This window comes from Rhinolophus sinicus, chromosome 3 (assembly GCF_057876585.1).
Source record: "Rhinolophus sinicus isolate RSI-liver-muscle chromosome 3, RSI-T2T, whole genome shotgun sequence".
Classification (NCBI taxonomy): Eukaryota; Metazoa; Chordata; class Mammalia; order Chiroptera; family Rhinolophidae; genus Rhinolophus; species Rhinolophus sinicus.
In genome coordinates this window covers 135,310,695-135,334,845 of record NC_142503.1, presented here as the reverse complement: position 1 = coordinate 135,334,845, position 24,151 = coordinate 135,310,695, and the positions used below count along the sequence as shown (strand labels likewise).

Genomic DNA, 24,151 nt, shown 5'->3' with positions numbered 1-24,151 from the left:
AAGTAAGTTCAAATTTTATGAGCGATATTATTGCTATGCTTTTTAATAATACTCCATATCAGTTTAGTTTCAGTGTACAACTGTGCTTCTCAATAGGATAAAGGGTGGGGAGAACAGGACATAGAATGACCCAGGAAGATTGTCAAAACATATATAATGCCTTTGTTAATCCTAACTCTTCTCCCACCTTCCTCCACTCTTCAAGGTGTACGAAAATCTCAGAGATTTGAGCATGCGTATTTTAAACACCAAAAATAGACTCCCATGTGATTCTGGGTTATATCTCTTCATTGATAATGACTAATCAATACTCTTGGGAGTAAACTGATTTATTTACTCTCTCACTCGTCCATCAAATACTTTTGAATATCTACCATGTGCTAGCCCCTTAGCTAGATGGGCAATTCATTTACTAGCTCAAAAGATAGACACTTACCATTTCTGCAGTTTTTCATTTATATTTGCTAATAGAGGAATATTGTGGAGACACTTATACCTCATCCTGGTGTAGGTATTTAATATTATTTAGGAATTGATCAACAAAGAGACACATTTAAGAAGTATCCGTATTAGAAACAGTAGACCTTGGCAACTACCAGTTTTTATGTCTCTAATCATCTATCTCATTTGGGCATCTGGGGAAAGAAAAGATGTAGAAACGGAGAAATCAGGGAAGTATTCAGTAGGTCAAGGTTACTATGGCTCTTTTGTATAGCCCTTGTTTTGATATGTGGTGACAATGAAAACTGATGACTTGCTATCACTATATGTACTTTCTGTTGGGCTCAGAGATAGATTTTTATATTGAAACTCAACAGATATGGAATAAAGATTACAAGTTGAAGTAACAGATATTCAATTGCTTTCATATATAGCAAGGGAATCTTTTTGGCTAAATTGTATGTCTAAGGTAGATGAGCAATTGGATCTTATATTATTAAGTGGCATCCAGGCAATTGTTAGTGGTCTTCATATATATATACATATATGTGTATATATGTACACATATGTACATATATGTATATATGTACACACATGTATACATACATAGGTATGTATATATGTACATGTGTGTATGTATATGTATATATATACACACTGTGTACACTGTATACACATATGTATATACACTGTGTAAGGTAGGCCATAGGAAACAGGAAAAGAGGAGATTTTAAGTAAAATAGAAAGATATATATTGCACAGTTTCTTCAGCTTGCTACTTCTGCCCCTGCAAAAAAAGCATCAAAGAACATGGGGCTTCATCGGTCACCGACCAAGCACTGAACCTCATGATTTATCCAGGCCTCATATTGGAGTCTCTCCTGCTTCAGAACAACTTATATTCTGGGATCCTGTTCTTGATTTTATTTTTTAATCACTCTGTACTTTTGATTTGCCTATTAAAAGCTTTGGCTCCTCTTAATGTGGCTACACTACTTTGGGAAAATGTATCTTCTGTATGGTTTTGGCCTCAGTACCCTGGACACAAACACAATTCTGACACCTCATTTCCAACTGCCTTTCCAGTTGCCTCCAATTATGTTTATGCTTCTCCACCACATAGTTCCATGATTCTCAAATCTGGCTATACTCTAGAAGTAGCCAAGGAGTTCCAAAAACTACAGATTCTAGGGTTAAATGCTAGACCTGTTGAGCTGGAATTTCCAAGGTGTCACTTCCTGGGATGATGAAATGACCTATGTTTGTACTGTCCCATATGGTAGCCACAAGCCACCATGTGGGCATTTAAATGTAAAGAAAATTTTAAAAATTCAGTCCCTCAGTTGTTCTAGCCATATTCAAGTATTTAAAAGCCACATGTGCCTACTACCAGCATAGGTCCAGGTTGTGGGTCCCAAGAAATGAACAAAGCCACCCAACTTTGTTCCTTACGGTTTTGAGAACCACGATGTTAGGTGCCCAATAACCTTCCATTGATTTTACATGTATTCATTTACTTAATTTAAAAACAACTGCTAATAAAAAGTTAATTCTGGTTTAAAAACAATCTGTTAGGTTGATGCAAAAGTAATTGTGGTTTAAAAGGTTAAAAATAATTGCAAAAACCTCAATTACTTTTGCACCAACCTAATAGTTCCCTTTTGGGGACTATACTAAGTCTGGTCCAGAGGTTAAGGAAAGGAAGGTCTTAAAAGGTGAAGGGAGGAAAGTTTTAAGAGCGGTGGCTGACGTGTTCTAAGACAGGAACTTGAGTAATCTAGAAACATACTGGTATAAACCCAGTGAGAATTGAGTAGCATCTGTGTTTGACTCAATATTTTAGATCCTGGGCAATAAAAACATATATAAGGAAGGATCTATTATATAAGTGAGAGAACAGAGTCAGTGAAGCTCATATAAGTAACTAATTAATATGGTAGAAAATGCTGGTAGAATTTTTGCTTGACAGCGTGTGCTCACTCATTCACTCATATGAACATACTCCAAGATGTTTCATTTAACAATGAAAAAAAGGATGCAGAAGATTTTTGAGCATATTAATTAGGAGAAACATGAACTGTATTAGGTCAACTGGGCTATATTACAGTCAAGTTAGGTCCTGTCACTGAGGGGAATAATGATGCATAGAAAGTGCTGAGATATGTGTATCTCTCCCAAGTTGCAGCTGAAGGTGGTAGCCAGACTAGGTGACACGAGGATGGAAGAGTGAAAGTTAAACTGGAGGTCACTGTTCCCATGAACCTCCAAAGTGTTTTTTATAGGGCAGACTCAATGTTAAATGTAATAATGTTAATATGTATGAAATCCATTTTTAAGATATAAGATTTCACGCTAAAATTTCTTCTTTGGAACAAAGACACATGTTTATAAAATGGACTTGATACTTAGTACACTGTCTGATACACAACACAGGGCCACTCCCCATGCCACCTTCCTCCACCCAGCTAACCATGACCTAACCAATGTTTGGGATTATCAAGGTAGGGAAAAAATGGAGTTTTTACCTGTAGAAAGGCTCTCAGGTACCAGTTAAGATGCTGTAGAGAGAATCTCCAGAGTCAAAAAACTCCTGATAAAAAATAGAACCCATTTGCCGTTATTTCCATCCTCAGCATGATGTTTAGGTAGCATCTACTCTTTTTCACTTGGATCTGATGAGATCAACATAACTACTAGTTCTGCAAATTGTAAACCTCACTAGGGGATAAAATTATCCACATCACTTGTCAAACAGCATGGCAAGGACGTAACAGTTTTCAGACATAAATGTTAACTTTCCTTTTCATCTGAGACTTTTTCTCTATATATCCTACACGACACTACATGGCAATCTCTTCAAAATACAGAAGATATGCTTATTTGAAAAGTATTCTTGGCCACTATTTTGTTTATAAAGATTAATTGAATCACTGAACTCACTAAAGGTATTTTATTTTCTCAAGTTCAGTAAAATACTCTAAAACAGAAAAACATAATGACAAGTTTTAAATGACAAGTAAATAGTCAAGTTAACATAAAGACTACACTTTGTTGGGTATAGTTGCTAAATTGTAATAGAAACTAAATGTTATGAGTTGTGTTTGTTAATTTAACTAGACAATTTTAATAGGGGATCTTATTTCACCAACATTATAATGATCATCTGAAATATTTAAATCTAATTTTATTATATAGGGTTAAATGCTAGACCCGCTGTAAGGTTACAATTTAAGGTGATAGTAATTCTAGTGTCAGAATTTAAGGTCAGAATTTATACCAATACCTAAAATGAATCAATCATTGTCAGCAGTATAGATACCGATTAGCCTGTAGGCTCGGCAGAGCATTGAATTTGCAAAGGTAGTGATCCTAGAAAGTTAGCTTCCTCTCCATTATGTTTGGAAGAAGTTAGGTTATGGTTAAAGAATAGTCGTTGGAAGCAGATGGACCTGGATAGAATTGTGGCTCTGCATGTGGGTCTGGACAAGTTTTTTATTGTCCCATGACCCAGTTGCCCTGTCTGTAGAAGAATACCGACTTTGGAGTTTTATTATGAGGAATAAATGAGAATATGCATATAAGGTAGTTGGCATGGTACCTGGCACCATATATGTTCAATAAATATTGAAATATTGTGTGTGTTTTTATGATTTCAACAGACTCAGATTCTTGACTCCAGTTATATAGACCTTGTGTTTTTTGAGAGTATAAATACAAATGTTTAAGTTTTTTTGTTTGTTTGTTTTAGGTGCATGTTAGTTGAAGAGTATTTAAACAGTATAGAAATATAAAAGGTGAAAAGAAAAAAGAAAAAAGGAAAGGTGAAAAAAATCATGGACATGTTTTTCAAAGGTCTCTTTAGATGCATGTAGAATGATTTTTACTTAAATAGTTTTATGTTGTTTATATAGTTCAGCAACTTGCTTTTACAAGTTCATTAGCTCTACTTTGTTTTTTTTAAATACTACATAGTCTCCTATAATCGGCACACATTCCATAACTTACTTGATCATTCTCCTAGTGAAAGGCAACTAAGTTACCTCTGTTTTTCCATAGTAGGCGTTTTATTTTTTAAACAATTAGAATTTGTTTTTTAGGAGCTAAAATAGAAACTCTGCTTTCTATGAACCCAGTGTTTTCCCACTGAATAACATATAGTCACGTTTCCCACTGGATCAGAGTATCATAACTATGTGTCACATGTCCCAGGAAATAGCTGTGTGAATTGGCCTATGCTATTGTCCCAACGTTCGTGTTCCCTCAAAATCTGTATGTGGAAATCCTACCCCACAAAGATGATGGTACTAGAAGGTGGAGCCTTTGCAGGGTGCTTAGCTCACGTGAATGGAGCCCTCAGGAGTGGGACTAGTGTTCTTATAAAAGAGACCCCACAGAGCGCCCTTTGCTCTTCTACTACGAGAACACAGAGAGAAGGCACCAGCGATGAACCAGGAAAATTGACCTCAGTAGAACACAACCATGCTGGTGCCTTGATCTTTGGACTTCCCAGCCTCCACAACTATCAGAAACAAATTTCTGTTGTTTATAAGCTACCTAGTCTGTGGTATTTTGTTATAGCAGCCCAAACAGACTAGCACAGCCTAGTTAGAAGCTTTCTAGAGATTTCCATAACCCCCTCCTACTGTAGGACATAATATATTAACGAAAAATATGTTTTTAAAGGTCCTTTCTTCCCTCTGGATTTCTTTTCATCCTAAAAAAAAATATGCACTAACTACCTTTTGTTGAGCATCTACTATGTGCCAAGTGCTCCCTCCATTTCTGAGAAGGTTAAAAAAATATGCCCATGGTTAAAAATTTAAGAATTGACAGAAGTCACATTTGAACTCAGGTCTCAAAAACCTGCTCTTTAAGCCAGTAAACAAAAAATGGTCAAATTACAAGAAACCAATCAGATCAACTCACAAGGATTTATATAGCGCAATTAGCTGTACTTTAAAGCCTTAATTATATATCATTGCAGTCCTGGGAGCAGAATTGAGACCTCGGTCTTCTAATTACATCATGCTGCTCCCCTGCTTAAAATTCTCCAATGGCTTCCAGCACACTCAAAATAAAATCCAGACTTTTCATGATGTTGTCCACTGGCTGTTTGATTTGGCTACTCGTCAACTACCACATACCCAGCCCACTTTGCTTTGGCCATTCCAGCATCTCTTGTTATAACAAACATCTGAGCCTCCACATTTGCTTCCTTGTGCCTGAATACTTTTCCACAGATCTACGCCTAGCTTGCTCCCAAAATTCAAATCTCTGTTCGAATGTCGCCTCCTCTTTGAGAAGCTGTATGGCCTTACCTAATCATCCTAACCCCACCGCTTCCCTTGGCTTCCTTACCCTGCCTTATTCTTATTCCCACTACTTGTCCCTCCCTCACATCATAGCAAGGATTTATGTTTTACATGGGTATCACCTAGTTCCTGGCCGCCCCCGTATCACCTAGTTCCTGGCCACCTCCCGTAGAATGTAAGCTCCCAAAGGCAGGGACTTGTTCCTTTATACTCGTGGTGCCTAGAATAAAGTCAGACGCAGAGTGAATACTCGGGGAACTTTTGCTAAAAGAAGGACTACATGATTGCCTCAGCCGATGTTTGCTAGTTTGTTTTCTAATATTTATTTTTTATAAAAATTAAGTGACCTCACGTGTTACCTCTGGTCATATGTATTGTTGCAGGTATTCCTTGGAAGAACATGATTTGAACAGAGGCTGGTTTGAATATTAAAATAGAGCTAAGTATGCCTGCACCTTTATAATGTTGAACTTTTATGAAAGGATCATGAACTATTTTTAAATATTGAAATCTTACTGAAATATTGTATTTCAGAAAAGTGCATAAGGCCTAAGTGCTTATTTTTACAAATTGTGCAACTGCTAGACCATCACCCAGACCGAGAGAAAGAACATTACCAGTAACCAAGAGGCCCACTCTTGTTTTCATCCAGTCACTATGTAGCTCTCTGCCAAGGGCACTGTGACTTTGGCTTCTAATTGCATAATTTCACTTATTTTTCATGTATCTTTAATATTCATTTAAATTCTCTGTCTACAATGTTTGCCCCTTGTTTAGTGCCTGCTCTCCAAGGTCCTAGAATCCTTTTGATAGAGAAAAAAACTAAGTCCTTCAACATCTCTTATTCTTTTAACAGTTTGGGAGGATCAAAACTGCAAAGCCTAATAGTAATTCTCAATAGACGCAGCAAGTCGAGAGTTGAATGTATTTGATCTGTGAAATGATTTGGGCTCAAAATACTTTGGGGAATGGCAACTTTTTTTCACTTGTGTCATTTTAAAGATAAATAATATTTAGTATAATATTCAGCAAAATAATTAAATATATCAGTAATGGTAATATATTTAGAAAAACATATACAGCCCCAACAATGCACTTTAAAGAGATGAAAGTTATCTGAAAAGACATGATTCCTGGTTTTACTACCTTCCAGGAAAAAGGAGGGAAAAACATAGGACAGGATAATGAATTAATGTATTTAAAATACGGTTGTAAATGTCAGAGCATTTTCATGGAAATTACAGTATGCAGGAGCATCCATTATAGGATTTAAAAAAAAAAATGTGTTCCTGATTCATTTATGATGGCTACTGCACAGATGGTATTAATATCATTATATCCTTGAATCCTTTTTGTAAGCATCTTAAAATTTTTTTTAACTAAGATCAATTATTTTAAGCCCAACATATGTTTTTAAAACATATCACTTACCATGTAAATTCATATTATTTGTATCTTTAGTCCTTGGGAGCTTCTGTGTTTGAAAACACAGTTGTACTGTTTGGATACCACGCATGGTATTTCGGTGAGAGAAAAACCTGTCTTGCTAACAACAGCCTGTATGTTTACCATGTGGGGGTGATAGCTGGGGCAGATGATCTCAGTTTCGGTCATTTTCTTTTTTTAGGTTTACTCTTTGGTGTCACTCATTGGCACTTCTTATTCAAGCACCTGTAGTACTGAAAGCAAGCAAATATACGATGAGAACCGGCAAGGTGTTTCAGTAAAATAGTTGTGAATAAGCAATGAAGCCTAACCAGTGGTTCTTTCAGGTGGCTGAAGAGGTCAGAGAGATCGTTGTATCTCTAGAATGTTCGTGTGTATCACCTGGAGGGTGTGTTAAAACACTGATTGCTGGGTCCACCCTCCAGATTTTCTTATTCAGTAGATCTGAGATGCAGCTTGAGAGTTTGTGTTTCTAGTTCTAACAAGTTTTCAGGTGATTCTGTTGCTGCTGTTCCAGGGATCACACTCTGTGAGACCCACTGATCTAACGATAGATGGATGTGACTCAGAGAATAGTGGTCTGGCCTCAGCTAACCCATGTATTTGGGTACATTTGGGGGAGGTTTACATGCAGTTATATGAAGTATTCCTACACCTGATTTGAACACGAATCAGCCAGTGAGGTCCTGCTCCTTTGGTAGCTTAGTTCCTTTGAACGTCTCCAAGTACCTTTCTGATATGGATTTACATGGGGTGGGGGTGGAGGCTGTGAGGGAGGTGGTTGGAATATATTTTGGGGAAAAAAACCTTACCCAGTGAGTTTCACCCCCTTTCCTGTTTTAGAATCACTGAATGAACCCCACCTGTCCTATTGCCTTAATGGTTTATGTCAGAGAACTGCATAATAATGGAGGACATTTCTTTTTGTCAGCAACCATTAGCATTTTAGATTAGACCAGCTACTGAATCACCCAACATTCCCTGAATACCTCCTCTGTGACAGATGAGGCAGACCCTCAGTTCCAGGAACCTTTAGTTCATTGTGGGAGGGAGATACATGAATCAGTGGAGAGTAGGTGCTGGGGGGAGAAGACCTAAACCTCGGGTCCTTTGTGCAGCTGAAGGACCAGAGGGGGTGCTGTTCAAGAATACCGCCCCTGAGGGGAGAAGGGTGATCTCTGAGTAGTCTCAAAGACTCTGCAGGGATTGTTGGAAATTGCTGCCTGTATAGGACAATGGTTTCTACAGAGAATTTCTACCCACTTCATGAACTCTCTCAGTATAAACGAAACCATGTCAAGAGTCCAGTGCTTGCTTGGTTAGGCTGTAGCAATATTGTTTACTCATGGGAATTAAGTGTAAAATTATGGATTATTTGCTAATGCAAAGAAAATAGTAGAGTTAGAATACATAGAAAAGAAATATAAGCTTACCTTTGTAAGTCATTAAGATGCCAGTGGGGAGGGTTGCAAAAGTAAACACCAACTGTTAAGGTTTACCAGTGTTCAGGCAAAGCCTTACAGTGATCGCTTGAGCCCTCTTGCGTGGTGTGATCAGAATTCCCACAGTTCAGGCCCACCAGCTAGACTCAAACAGCTGGGCATCGGAGAGTCCATCACTTTATCTCCAGAGAAGATACCAATGACAATAAAATGGGAATAAGAGTCCTGACAAATGGATCTGCTGCCTGAAATAGACCTGAGCTGACAGCTTGTTTCTCCAAAGCAGAAGGGCTTACTTCTGCCATGCTGGCCAGGCAAGCCAGCTCTGTTCTGAAACCCAGGAAGGGGCTTCTTTGTTAGTATGAATGCCCCCACTCGTATCTTCAAAAGGGCCATATATACTTTGCCCTACTATCTGTTCTCTGGGCTGTGGGCTCCCCCTGCCTGTGAGAGAGTGGGAACTGGAGATTGTGGGAGGTGGAGATGGTGGAAGTGGCACCAAACACCTGATCGTGACTGCTGGTTTGCTCTCCTTGCAGGAACGCAGCCCACAGGGAGGCCCAGAACGAGGCTAAAGGCGTACAGAATAAGGACCTGACCCTCTGCATCCCTAGAGTATGGTAAGTGCGCAAGCTCAGCGATAAGAGACAGCATGATACTTTCTTCTGAGAAAATTGAATTTTCTCATAGAGGCAATGGAGATCTATTGACTGATTTAAACAAGGGAATACCGAATAAGATCTGCATTTGGAAAGTTTACTCCACCAATGGTATTGAGGATGTATATGGAGGGGGTAGAAGCTAAGTACAGATCCTTTATCCTAAATTTTGTGTCATAACAAATAGTGGGTGGGAAGGTTTCTAGTGAATCCATGAAATAAACTTTGATCTATCAAAAAGGTGATTCTCTCTCTCATAATTGAAACCCCTCTGTGAGTTGACTTCCATATTTAAAATTCTTCATAATCCCCAAATTACCTAGACAATAGTCTTGAATTTATCTGACCACACTCCTCTTAGTAAACAAAAAAAGTTCAAGAATTCCCCTATTCCAATATATGTATATTTATTCAGTTTTAAGTGATATGCACATACAAAGTACTGCTGCATTAAGTGTTTTGAAAACAGATAAACAGAAAGTTTTAAAGCACAAAATCAAACTAAGTGTAATCAGAAATTGTATTTTCTTCCTAATTTCCAAAAGATCCCCTTTGGAGACCCAGCCCTAGAGAATAGAGAAGTAGCTCTTTAGTCAGACACATACGCTCCTTCATGAAATGATGCTCAGTCACACCTCCAGGCTCGTCTCTCTCATTGTTGACCACCAGTGCCTCTAAGGCAGTTTAACTAGTAATTAAACTAGTGTCTAGCAATAGTCAGTTTGAAGTATCTATCAAGATAATCCTAGTCATGAAGCATTATTATTAGCATTTATTACTATTACTACTAGAAACAAGTCTTTTTTATAAGCCATAAAATATCCACACTTAGCAGAAAAAATATAGTTGAAGAGCAAAAATAGTACAGCCACATAATTACCCCCAACCCTGTATTTGGTCCTGTCTGTGTCTTCAAATACATCTTCTGTTTGTATCCATTTAAATCTATAGCTGGAGGTGTATCAGATATGTCTGCTTAATTCCATTGGAAATACATCCAAGCCTCAGATATAGACCTTGCCCTCAAGGAGTTCATAGTATAGGGGAAGAGAAGAGACCCAGATAGAGAGAATGTCCACATAGTATGAGAAGGGATGCTTTAGAGATAAGAACAAAAGGGAGAACGTAATGAGAGGGTAACAGTCCACATAAGGACCTCCGCATGAACAAGAGGCTGGAGGGGAGTAGTCATACTTGAATCTTCCTTTCAAGGAATAACAATAATAGTAATAACAATACCTTATATTTCTGTTTTGTTTTATTATTTTATAAGTGGTTTAATATAGAACATTGACTTCCAAATATAGTTCCTTCAAGAACCTGACAGCTCTGGTAAAATTCTTTTTGATTAAAGCACGCTTTCTGAAAACATTATCTAATTATTATTATTATTATTATTTAATTTAAGTTTATTGGGGTGACAATTGTTAGTAAAGTTATATAGGGCTCAGGTGTACAATTCTGTAATATATCATCTATATATCACATTGTGTGTTCACCACTGTGGGGACAGAGTCCCAGAGAGTAGTTTCTAGGCTCTCGGCCTCATGTGGAAAGGTGCTGGCTCAGTTCCTGGATGGCCATCAGCTGTAATCTGTGGCTGGCTGGCTATCAGCTGTTACTAGTTAGCTATTAGCCACTAATATAACTGCTGTGGCTATGGTAGAGGGTTGGTTGGTTGACAGAGAAGTGGACGGCGGATTGCAGTTAGCAAGCGTGGTTAGCAAGTGTGGATCCTACTTCCTGTGTCTCGCCCGGCCGCCGGCAAGAATGTAGTGATATAAACCCCCTATCCACGGTTCCGTTGGTGTTTCTTTTTGGCCTCACCATATCCTGTGTTCTGGTGCGGGGAGCGGGACCAGAGATTCCGCATGACAACCACCCAGAGTCAGTTCTCCTCCCATTACGATATATTTGATCCCTTTTACCCTCATCTACCACCCACCTACCCCCTTACCCTCTGTAACCACTAAACTATTGTCTGTGCCTGTGAGTTTGGGAAACACTGGGTTAAATATTTAAACATATCTCTTACCGTAGGATCGTGAGATATTTATCTTACAGGGACATATTGGCATGCTGTATTTTCCAATTTTTTTTTAATCATAATATCCTTTTGTTCAAGAAACACCTCATTGTAATATCCAGGTTCCACAAAACTTTGAGAAACCCTGATTTAAAGCACTGAAGACCTGAGATGGCATAATTAGTTTGGTACTGACTACATCAAATCAGTATCACATGTTAATATTGTGCCAGTATTACAGCTTAGCCCTTGACTTTTAGCAACTCCCAGAGAGTGTGGTCTTCAGAAGAGAATATTTTTGATGTATAACTGCATTATGATTTTACCTGTTAGGTTTTCAGTAAATATTTTTTTTTTAACTGCTTTTTTTTTTTTTTTTTTTAGTTTCAGGTGCACAAGACAAAGCAAAACTTAGACGTTTATCATTTATATCCCTCACACTGTGTGAACCCCCCTCCCCCATCCACTATCCCTCTGTACGTTCCCAAAACCTCTCACCTTCCCCTTATCCCCACCCCCCCGCCCCTCTAGCAACCCTCTGTTTTTCCTCCATGTTTCTGAAACTATCTCTGATTAGTTCATTCACTTATTCTTTTCTTTAGATTCCGCATATAAGTGAGATCATATGGTATTTGTCTTTCTCTTTCTGACTTATTTCACTTAACATATAATGTTCTCTAGGTCCATCCAAGTTGTTGCAAATAGTAAGATCAGTAAATATTTTTTGATTGAAGTAAATATCAAGGAGCAAGCAGGTCAGGAAGGATAAACCAAGGCAACAGAGACAAGGCACACTTCAGGTGAGGGGACAATGTGAGTTCACAGGGTAGGAGAAGATAGGATGGGATGAAAAGAGGGCAGCACAGCAGCTCTGAAGATTTAAACACCATGCAAGGTTGTGGGTCCTGGCTGTTGTTGTAAGTACTGGGTTTGCAAAGTTGTCATAGTCATAATGCTACTGTTTAGAAACTTTCTAGAAACTCAAGGTGCTTTGTAGATTATTCTCCTGATGCTAGTTCTGATTTGCTTGCAATTGTTTCATGAACAAGTCATGGATGAGTGAAGAGAACTGTCTTTATGGTGAACCCTTCTTGTTACCATTTGTATATGATTTATCTTCCCCAATGGTCTATGAGTTCTTAGTGAGCACAGGTCATGTCAAATACATGTAGACATGTCCCTTATTGACTACCAAGACTCCTTGCCAAGTAGGTGCCATATAAATTCATTCGTGAATGAACAAATAAAGAATTTGGCCTTTATCTCTGGCTCCTTGGAGTGAGACTCTAAATCAGGGGTGTCCAAACTGCGGCCTGCGGGCCAACTGCGGCCCGCAATCCATTTTTAATTGGCCCGCAGCAAATTCCAAAAATATATTTAGTTTACTTAAATAAACCAGGTGAGGCAATATGTACTTCATCTCGAGTGAGTGGCCCAGCTGTTTGTGCATTTTACTGTATATGGCCCTTGGTGAAAAACGTTGAAAAAAGTTTGGACACCCCTGCTCTAAATCCTTGGAATTTCCTGAGTAATAGGAGTATCATTGTTATTCATGAGTCCCTTGGATCACACCTGATAGTTTATGATGATGAGGTAACTTCTTACGGTGCCCAGATAGCTTCAGGATGGAGGCTGGTCATGCTGGAAAGACCAGCTGTATGGTTAGAGGATTGGAGCTTTGAGCCACTGTACGTTAGCTGGACTTCCCACCCTCTGGAGAGGGAATGGGGCTGGACATTGAGTTCAGTCGTGGCCAATGAGTCAATCAACCATGACTACATAGTGAAACCTCAGTAAAAACTGGACACTAAAGCTCAGTGGAGCTTGCTGGTTGGTGAACACATCAATGTGCCAGGTGGGTGACATGCCCTCATTCTACATGGAGAGGACATGGAAGCTTTATATTCAGGACTCTCCCAGACCTCACTCTATTTGTCTCTTCATTAAGATGATCTTGATCTATATTCTTAGTAACAGAATTGTGTCATAAGTATAGCACTTTACTGGGTTCTGTGAGTCATTTTACTGAATTATTAAATCTAAGAGAGTCATGGGAACCCCCAAATTTGTAGCCAGTTGGTCAGAGTGCTGATGGCCTGTGGACCCCTAAAGTGTTGCTGGTGCCTGCAGTGAAGCAGTTTTGTGGAGGACGAAGCCCTTCACTTATGGGGTATGTGCTAACTCCAGGTGGTCAGTGCCAGAATTTAATTGCAGTACTATACCCACTGGTGTCAGAACAGGAACCAACAAAAGAACATTGGTTTTCTAACTCCCAGAGGAGTGCTCTAGCTTCCAGTATATTCTATATTACCTAAGAGCAGGGACACTTTTATTCCTGTTGCTATTGTCCCACCCTGGCATCTTACACAACACATTGCTTACTACATGTGTACTTTTAGAGTTAGATTTATACAAAACTGTAATCTTATAACCAAGGACTAATACAAACTCAAGAGAACACATATACTTAAGCAAAAACAAAAAGTTGACATTGTTAACATGTTTTACATGCTGGCTTTGGAAGTGATCAGAACCTAGTTATACCACACTTACTATGTCTCAATACTTATTCTATGTGCATTTCTGCTTAGCATTTCTGCTGCCATGGTGTATACTCTTCAAAAAGATAAATAAAATATTAAATATGCTACGAGTAAGGTCCTGGATTGGAATTCAGTTCCGGGTCTGGAAAATGGTCATTCAAAAATGTTAGGATCAGGGATGTGAGCTGAGTCCTGCACTGACCGGATCTTTTAGCTGGTGTGAGTGTACTGAACGGAAGTGTGTGTCTCCAGAAGTCAGGCCCAGGGAATAGCTCCGAGGAAGCCTCCAGTCCAGCACCATGTCACAAGTACAAGATCCAAAGCGTGTTCTTTCCTTTTGGGGAACCTCTAGGGAGATTGCACAAGATACCAAAATTCCCTTTGATTTGCTTGTTTTCCAGAGGCAAATCATCCTTTGAAAAGACTTGTTTGGATCTTAATAATCTCCCTTTGGCTTTTCTCTCTTTCTTCTCCTTCTTCTTTTACTTCCTGTCCTTCCTCTTTTTTTCCTGCTTCTCCTTCTCTTCCTCCTCGTCCTCCTCTTCCTCCTCCTCCTGCCCCCCTTCTAACCTCTTATCATATGCTCCTTTTCTTGCTTCCGTTTGCTTTCAGCTGCTGTCTTGGCTTCTCATTGGCACTCACGACTGCTCCACTTGGGTTCTCTTCACTGGCAGATTCCTTTTTTGTTTCACAATGGGAAATACTCTCTCTAGGCTCCAGAACAGCTATTAGAACCGTTCCTGTAATACTCATTTTCATATTTGTAGCTTAACAGGTATGAAGGAATATTATCAAGTTTGAAATTAAAATTGGCATTTGTTTCATTGGCAAAGAACCAGAACCTGACCAACCAGTCCCGTGCTCTTTATCTTATGACCTCCAGAATGGCATGGAAAACCTCAACCTATATGCAGAAGAATTGCTTTGCTAGATCAGTTATCCACGTTAAGTTTACATATGGTTTGACCAAAATACATAGTGAAAAATACCTAATCCCTGCATCTTTAAAGCCAATTAGAACGTAATAGATTGTTCCTACGAGGATAGTGTGTTTTTAAAATCCTGCATTCTCTTTCTGTAGGTATCATGAGAGGGAGTTTCACTGGGCAAATGGCATTTACAAATTCTGATTGGCATCTCCTTCTTTGTTGAAAAGTGAACCTGGCTCAGTTTGCAGCAAATATGACAATAGGCTGTGCAAATGTATGTCTAAAATGCAGCTCTGTGGGGGTTAAACATTCAAGCCTATATGAGACAGCATCAGTTTCAGGTCAAAGTGCTGTTCTTAAATGATCAGTATAGAACAGAAAAAAGGCATTGAAGTGACCTTGCTGAGGGTCTAAAACTGCACCGAAGCCTTTTCTGCATGATTAAGTGAGCAGAATCTTAGATTAGCTAAAAGCAGTGCAGAAACATAATGAGTTCACTTATTTTGGAGCATTTAATAACAGTTATAGACAGTTATGTGATCAGGCGGAGTTATGACTTATTCATTCTTTCATTGCTATTAAAATTACTGCATTTGAGGTTTTTAAAGTCATTGAAATAAAAAAAAGTCTGATTTATGTTAGGAGAATTTAGCTTGCCCTTTGGTCTTTCAGTTTTTAAATGATATAATTAGACTTTTTAAAGACCATTCTAAAAGCATTATTAGCATTTTGTATAGCGGGAAGTAAATGCATGTTTTGTGGATAGTTTAATTTTAAAAGGGATAATAATACTTGTTCAGACAGTGATATTCATAGATTATTAAGGAAAGATTTTTTTGTATGAAATTTCTCAAAGGCAATTGAATAATTTTAGTAATAGACTATACAGAATATGTGTGGATTTTGCTGTGTGTACACAGAGATACTCTCTTTCTAATGCACTCTCTAATTTCATTTTGAATGGACATTACAAAGACATGAAAATAATACAACACAGCTTTCCTCCCATTTGGAAAAGCAAGGATGGGAAGAGAAAGTACCAGAGGATGTATTAACTCATGACCTTTAGCATATTTCCTCCGAAATTACAGAGCCATCTATCAGCCTGGGGGGCGGGGAGGGAGGTGCTTGAGGGTAAAGCCCACTTTAATCATAACAAAGGGATTTGCAGGTGGTTTGAATTAGCAGTAAACAACAATCATTAGGAAATCATTTTGGAGGAATATGGAAATGTCATGGATGCATCAACATTTTAATATGAGTCTACTCTTAAACTTTTCTTGCGCATTTCCTTGTGTGCAAATACTATCTCCTCTCCAAATGGTTCCGAATTAGACACTGCTTCCACTTTCAAGGGGGATATTGCACACTACATAAAAGGTGTGGAGAAACGTGTCTCTCCATAAAACTGTAAAATAAAGTGCTGATTTTAGTTGGGCATTACAGTAAGATTATTCAATATACGCATCTTTGCCCATAAAATTAAGCTGAGTGCAATCTCCTTAAATAACAGCTATTTGTGCCACGTGTGTATTCTATAAACAGTTTGGATATCTCTTTTGGAGACTCAAAATGCAGTGCACTGCTCTATTGACGGATGGAAACTGAAAAACACATTACTCTGGAGTGAACATGAAGAAGCCCCTTAAATAGCCAGCAATGGAGGATTACCCATGTGGATAAATGAATGGTCCACCCTTTAGCTGTTGAAACAAAACTATACACACTTTTTAGGAATACACATGTTTATCTGAGTACATACACATGTGTGTTTATGCCTTCCCCTTTTATTTGGATACATTTGAATTTAATTATTGAAGTTTACCTTCCATCCGAGTAGCCAGCGTCTGGTAAGTCTCGCTGGAATAGCTAAGTGATCAGTTCTGTTTGTCCTAGTTCATTTATTGAAAAGGTGTCATGGTTGTAGGAGAGGAAGATCAGGATATTTGGGTAGCAGCTGAGGACTCAGAATTGCAAAGCAGCAATCTCTAGTGACTTCACACCAATGGTATTATTTGTGGAGGTTCCTCTGAAAACACTCCCAGTTTCCTGACAGTGATGTTTGCTCCAACCTGGACCATTTCCGAAGAAACAAGATGGACTAGAAACATATCAGTTCCATTGGTGGGGGGCTGTGGTGCTGGGGGTGAGGGTTATTGTGTCAGCCTCCAACTCCTGCAGTGCAGATTTTCGTCCACTAGAGACTGATCTCTGCCCAGTAAACATGTTGCTTAAGGCGTAGCAGTTTAGACTTGAACTATGGTCTCAGAGGTGAGAGGCTAGCGTTTCATCCACTAAGCCATTTAGTCTTTTCCTTTGAAGGAAGATTGATTTTAAAAAAGCTATTAACCTTCAGTGATTTATCTCATCAGATCATCTTCATTTTCTTCTGCTTATAATAAGACTATACTATTACATAGTTTTATTTTTCAGTTAATTCAACAAGACTATCTGAAAGGGAAATACATGAGAAACATAAAGAAGACAGAGACAGTAGAAAATTATCAGCAACGCTGAAATGAAAATGTTAACAGGAAAAACAAAAGAAACTGAGCAAATGTTATCGCAGATCTCAGATATAATCAGGTAACACATAATGATTCTATGTAACCCAATTTTACAGAAAAACTTTCTGCATGTCACATTGATTTTAGGGCCATCCACCATGCTAATGACATAGGCATTACCTTCTAGTGAAAAGACAAAAGGGAGAGCTTTCACTTTTTGCAGTGACTGAAATAAAAGGAACCAGTGATAATTAATTTACATTGAGGACATATTCAGAGGTGCACAAGAAACAGCAATTTTCAAGGAAATTTTCAAAAAAACACATTCTGTTCTAAGCCTGAAATAAGACATTTTATCTATTTTTAGTGAAAAATGTGGAAAATGTGTTAAACAGTAACCTGTTCTGCTGCCTTATCCCAAATCCCTTATAAACTGAACAAGAAATGGGTCGCTTTTCATACTGAATCATGTTTGATTTATTGCATTTTATTGATTAAGTTTCCACTTTGGAAAAACTGTTACATTTTGTGAATAATGTGTTAGCATTAATGACTTTAATTTGTTCTCCGTAACTTTATGACAGACACTAATTTACATTTCTTCCGGAGTACCTGGTAGCAAAAAAAGCTTTGGCATTTCAATTTTTTCTTCATATAAACCTCCAGGCTGAGCAAGACTGGTGAACGTAGGAACATAACGTTAGGCAAGTATTTTTCAGGGAGCATGGATTCCCCTCGCCCCTACCCCACTCTGCCCCACCCCTGACACTCAGGTATGTACATTGAAAGCTAGACTGAAGGCTTATAATAACATTTCAGTATCTGATGAGACGAAGCAACAATAGACATCAGTCCCTGCCATTTTCTAGGCTTATTTAACACTCATGGTTGAAACTCCTTTTGTTTCAGGTATTGTTAGTTTATTTAAGTTGGTGTTTGGGCAGGTGAAGCTAGCTCAGCAATGGCAAGTTCTGACAACTGATTCTAAAGAAATTCAAGAAGCTGAGCTTGTCAAGCTCTCGTTCAATATTTTCTGAACTGGTCAGTAAGGATACCTTGCAAGAAGATTTAAAACTGGAGAAATGAAGGACTGAAAAAACCTTTGTGGTAACAAATTTACATTCATCTATGTTTTTTGAGCAAACAAAAGTGACGATAAAGTAACTCTTTGGTAGTTGGTTATAACCCCCTGTCTAAGTATTTCACAGTATAGAATGACTGGGGTAAATAATATCTTCTCTGTAATTTTTCATTGCGGTTCTGATTTCCTGATTTCCTCACCCATCTTTAGTTAAGTGCAAAGATGCCTCTTAATTGCTTTTCTGTATCTGGATTAACTCTGGGTTTGATATTTGCAAAATGAATTTTGATGGGGATTTTGGAAAGCAGAACTAATGTTAAAGGTTAAGGAAATAACAAGGAGATAAAAGTAGTGATTCATGAAACTCAGTTTTGAGAAAGGGAAATTTTTTGACTCTGAGAAACAGAGAAGAATAAAGGGGGTGACAGCAGCTCCTTATTCCTATCTTTTTTTTTTTTTTTCGGTTCAACTCAGGTTCAAGGAGAGAAATCCGGGTTGCAATCTATTAGCTGCCTGTCTCTTATCTTGATTCCTCAGTGTTCAGAATTCTATCAGTTCTTCCCTCTCCCATTTCAACACCAAGCCCACCAAAATGTCCATTCCTGTTGGATTTCCCCAGTGTGATTCTTTCCATGATGGTTTCAAAACCACAGTATTCTTGTGCCTCTTGGTTATTTCCTTTACCTCATCTATCAGGACAAAGGGTGGTGAGTAAAGGTGATGAGCCAAAATGATCAATTGCCCTAGATCTGTGAACTTTAGAAAACTCTGGGAAAAAAATTGGCATAATAAGTTCTTTTAAATTTGGCTACTTATGATAAAGTATCCTATCAAAAAAATGTACAAGTTGCACTTTCCTACCAATTTCACATTTTTATAGTGTTCAAATTCTTTCCTCATATAGAAAAACACAGTGAAACATAGTGAAAATGTCTTAGTAATAGCAAATAAAATAACATGATCTTCCATCCCAGATATGAAATATTAGAAGACAGTGAAAAAGTGCAGAATAAAACCTAAGAGATAATGCGTGCAGACCTCTCTTTTTGCCATATTAACCAATGCATATTTCTTACCCTTTTCTGCTTATGTCCATCAGAATATTTCAGTACATCTGAAACTAAGATGTAGACCTCACTTGATTAATGATTTCACTCATTTTAAACTCTAAGCAGAACTAGCAACAAAGATAAAAAAAAAAATTAAGATCTGAGGGTTCCAATGTGTCAAATCATTCTCCAAAACCTGCCACAGTCATCTGCTTGGTAAAATGGCACAGGATTTTGATGAGCAAAGATTCTAATGGTTTAGGATCTTTGTACTACTCTCTGCTCTTTGCACAAGGCCATACATCAAAGGAAACTTCAGTTTCTTATGGAGTTCTGAATTCTTGGCCTTAGCTCTGATCCCTTTACCCTACTCATTCCTCTCTGTGCCCTGCACTTGGTCTCCATTTCCCCAGCTTCTGATAATCTGGTTTGTTTTCGGCATTGGATTTCTTCTCAGGTGTCTTTATGGCTGTGATCATGGTTTTTCATAGGCGACGATACAGGTCTTCCTGCCACCTTTCATTCTTCTTTCAACCTGCTTCAGGCTTCTTGGTTATATGTTATCCCTCCTGACTTTACCCAGGTTCAAATGTATTCTAGTGGATCTTGTCCCTGTTGCTCTGCAGCCCATGTTCTTGTTTGATTTGTCCCAGTCCTGAAATAACAAACCCCCAACCACCATGTGGCATCAGTGGTTCAGAAAGGACTGACCACCAAATAGCAGGTGCAAAGTGCTTGTGAACCAAATTATTACATAATTTATTATGTAGCTGTTAGGTTAGATGTTAAGATGTTTACGTTTCCCAAAAACTGTGGCAGGATTATTTTTGAAACCTGTGCACACAATATGCTGCAGTGTTTCCATAGAATTAAGCTCCCTCCGCCTGCCCCCACGTTGGTGTTAGACACATCCTGAAGGAGCTTCTCCTTAGTTGCAGTTGTCACGTCATTTAACTGTTCTTGGCAGAGTTGTGATGCTATTGGTTCAACCTTCCATTTATGCTCAACAGCATTTGAACCAAATTCGTTTGAGTAACAAATGAAAGGGAGAACCTGTTTCTAGTCATTTTTCATTTCTCTTCTGAAAACCAGAAGGTGATTTCGAGAATGCAAAATGACTAATTTGTGACCACAAAAATGGAAAGTAATGTAGTTCCGCTTAATTGCTTTTTTTTCTCTTAAAGGGGAATAATAAATGTATCATGCTTACCATAAACTAGAAAGGTGAAAACAATAAACCAAAATATCCTTTGTTTGCTTTACCTCATGTCTTTTTCTTATTTTTGAGTCTTAGTTCATTCAGGCTGCTATAACAAAATATCACAGACTGGGTGGCTAATATACAGCAGACATTTATTGCTCATAGTTCTTGAGGCTGGAGGATCAGGTCGCCAGCATAGTTGGGAGAGACCCCTCCTCTGGCTACAGACTTCTCATTGTGTCCTCATGTGGGAGCTCAGTGGGGTCTGTTTTGTAAGAGAACTGATCTCATTTATGAGGGCTTCACCCTCGTGGCCTACTCATCTCCCACAGGCCCCATCTGCTAAGACCATCACTTTTGGGTGTTAGGATTTCAACATATGACTTTTGGGGGGATACAAACGTTCAGACCATAGCGCATTGAAACTTAGTATTGACGCAGTTTTAATCAAATGACCGTTCTACTAATGCACCTCTTGCTACCTCTTGACAGTAATTGGTATGTTCTCCATGTTGAGTCATAATTTTTGACCTCTGTTTCCAGCCAGAGTTCTGAAGGGCAACATTTCTAATGTCTGATTCACTTGGTGAGTTAGACAGTCTGTCATTCAAAAAGTATGTATTCAACACCTACCATGTTCCAAGCAGTATTCAGTCTAGGTGATACCCATTGTTGAAGTCACAGAGGTATCCATCAAATTTGTACAGTATTGTCTCTAGACCCATTTGAACACAATTTCTAGGCCATTCCTCTCTGCTCCTGGCAAAACTGAGTTTCTTCCAGCATTTTGCAAGACATTCAAAACTGATATTTTCTTCCAAATTTCTTATGCATTTCATGTCTTATTTGGATTTGTAGCAGTTTGGAAGTCAGGATGGTTTTCCCTTAGAAAGCAGCAGGGTACTTCTTGCAGTTTTAATAAGCATTTATTTAATAGGCATTGCTCAGTGGGTCTAGTTAACTCTAGATGGGTAATTGACAGCACGAATCAAACATATACAATGTGATCCAGAGCAAAATACACTCCAGGTGGATAAGGTACATCTTTGCAAGTTTTCCCAGTAACAGTCCCATTAGACTTGAGAGCTTTTCTCCCGAGTAAGATGACCCAAACTGACCCAGTTTACAGATTGGACCCCACTTGGTTTATAATTGTTGAGTTTAGCCCAATCTTTAAATTATCCTCCTATGTTATAGTCCTCAATTTCCAGCTTCCAAAACAGGATGATTCTCAGCTCTCACACTCATAATGCAAACTGGCCATGCTTGAAATGAAAGGTTATTGATGGAAATTAAGAATTGCTTATGGCAGCACAAAAACCCACACTCAAAGACAGGTGCAAATAAATGATGATTTAAGAGCCTGGTGAGTTTGACTGTGTACCAGAAACAGCTCTGCAAATATTGCCTGTGGAAGTTTATTTTTCATCCGGCCTTTACCTGTTCCTCTTTTAGGGGCATGGAAAGTGAACATTAGGTTAAGAGAAGTAATGAAAAAAGAAAACAAAACTATAAACCCAATTAATTAAAGGCTTGTCTTCAACTGTAAGTGGCAGATGTATTTGTACAGGGTTATTTTGTCCCGGTTACAAAAGCATCAGTGCAATCTGCTGCCCATGCTTTCAGCGGTCTCTTGGGTAGAGTGAATTTGTGAGTGCTAAGCACACAAATTATATGTGCAGTTTTCAATGTAGCTTCCAATCAAATGTTTAAACTCGTTGTGTAAAAATAACCTGGTCAGAGTAATATTTTCCTTTCAGCATAATAAAACAGAAAAACTTAACCACTTGAAAATAATGGTTAAGTCACCACGTTCAGAGGATTAAGCTTTTGATGAAGTTCTAGCCTCTTTAAAAATGCAGAAACAAATGCCTTAGAATATCGTATATTTCTTTTAACTGATTTTAACCAGTTAGAAATCTATTAATTCAGGGTGTTTTTGTTTTTGCTTTGTTTTGCTTGCTTTTCTATTTTCCATTCTTTGGATCCCTTTACAGTGTTTTCCCCCCATAGTGTTTTCCAATTGCTTGGTTGGCTCAGCCTGTGTCCTCTAACTGGCCTCTTGCAGAACCTGCTCGTCTCTCACAGAACATGATCGCTGGCTGCACACAAACACACACACCTCCCCGTCCCACAGCTTTTATGTAGCTTCTGTGACTCCAACCACTGCTCATCGTGGCTTCACTCAACCCCTGTTCCACTCTGTGCTTCAGCTTTCACCTCTTTGTCTACTTTCAACTCCCACTCCATGATACAGCTTTCTCCTCAGGTTCTGGCTGGATTATACTTATTTCCTTTGCTATCTTCTTTCTAACTTCTCATTCACCATCCAACCCACTGTTTACTGGTTCCACCCAGCCACTTCACAGAAACTGGTTTTTCAAAACTCACTAATGACCCAATTGTCAATTTCAATGACACTTACCCAGCTACTGACAATTTTGACCATCTATCCTTCTTGCTTTTTTGACTTTCTGACTCCACAATACTTTATCATTGTTCACTTCCTACTTCTGAAATGCTGACAGCAAATGCAGTTTGCTGGTGAATGTCTAATAGCTGTCTCTCTGGAGTTAAAAAAAAAAGCTCTGATGTATAATGTTTTCTGATTTTCATAGTGTAGACTCTCACCACAGTCCACTTCAAGCTACCAATGTGACATCACTAAATGTAGAATTGAGAAGATATCTGAAGAATTGTCTGTCTCCAACTGGTGCAAGCTGACTCCAGCACACCACTGAATCTTGGTCTTTTTTTGTTAGCTTGCCCCTCACAATAGGAGCTCTCTGAAGGAATGATTTCCAAATCGGGGTGAATGTATTCTATGGGTTCTACAAGATAATTTATTGGAGTGTGGGAAAAGCATATTAGAAATTCTGTTTATGTTTAATTTTTAGCTTATGTTTTTCAAATTTTTACTTTATGTGGGTTTCATTATGTACATATTATAATAGTACAGTATACATGTTGTATATGTATATTATTATATGTGTGTGTATAAATAACAATTATTGGAGTCTTACTATGTACTAGACCTATGTTAGGTTATTTAATCCTTACTACAAGCCTATAAAAAAAGTACTGAAGTCCAGAGAAGTTAAGTAATTAGCTCAAGAAGTATCATTTAAAAGTAAGTGAATATATTGATGGTACATCCTCATTTTTTAAAAACAGATGCGTTAAGTGACCAAAATTTTTGGAGGTTGTGATCTGAAGTTCGACTTGCTATTCGCTTGATTTTCTTCTACCAGATTACCTCATATGCACCAATGGTTTTAACAACTATTCATAAGCATTTGATTTTGTTTGTTTTTCCTCCAGTCCTAAATCGTTTCAAACCTAAGTTTCTAAAGCCTTCTGGTGGCCTAATATGTTGAAGACATAACGCGAAGATTTCAGGGCTTCTGTGTTGAGTTTTTGCCAGCATAATTGATTCTAATTATAAAGAAGGTTAAATTTCCAGAAAAAAAAAATGTCAAAAATATAAAATTAAAAGATATGACTTGTTGTAGATA

At 38.2% G+C, this 24,151-nt stretch overlaps 1 long non-coding RNA gene across 1 annotated transcript in view; it reads left to right on the top strand.

The window, feature by feature from the left end:
• LOC141570601 (uncharacterized) overlaps positions 1-24,151 on the top strand; it is a 680,999-nt gene that overhangs the window by 140,831 nt on the left and 516,017 nt on the right. Inside the window, exon 2 of the long non-coding RNA XR_012494788.2 lies at positions 9,181-9,261. This is a non-coding gene — a long non-coding RNA (uncharacterized LOC141570601). The remainder of the gene's footprint in view (positions 1-9,180; positions 9,262-24,151) is intronic.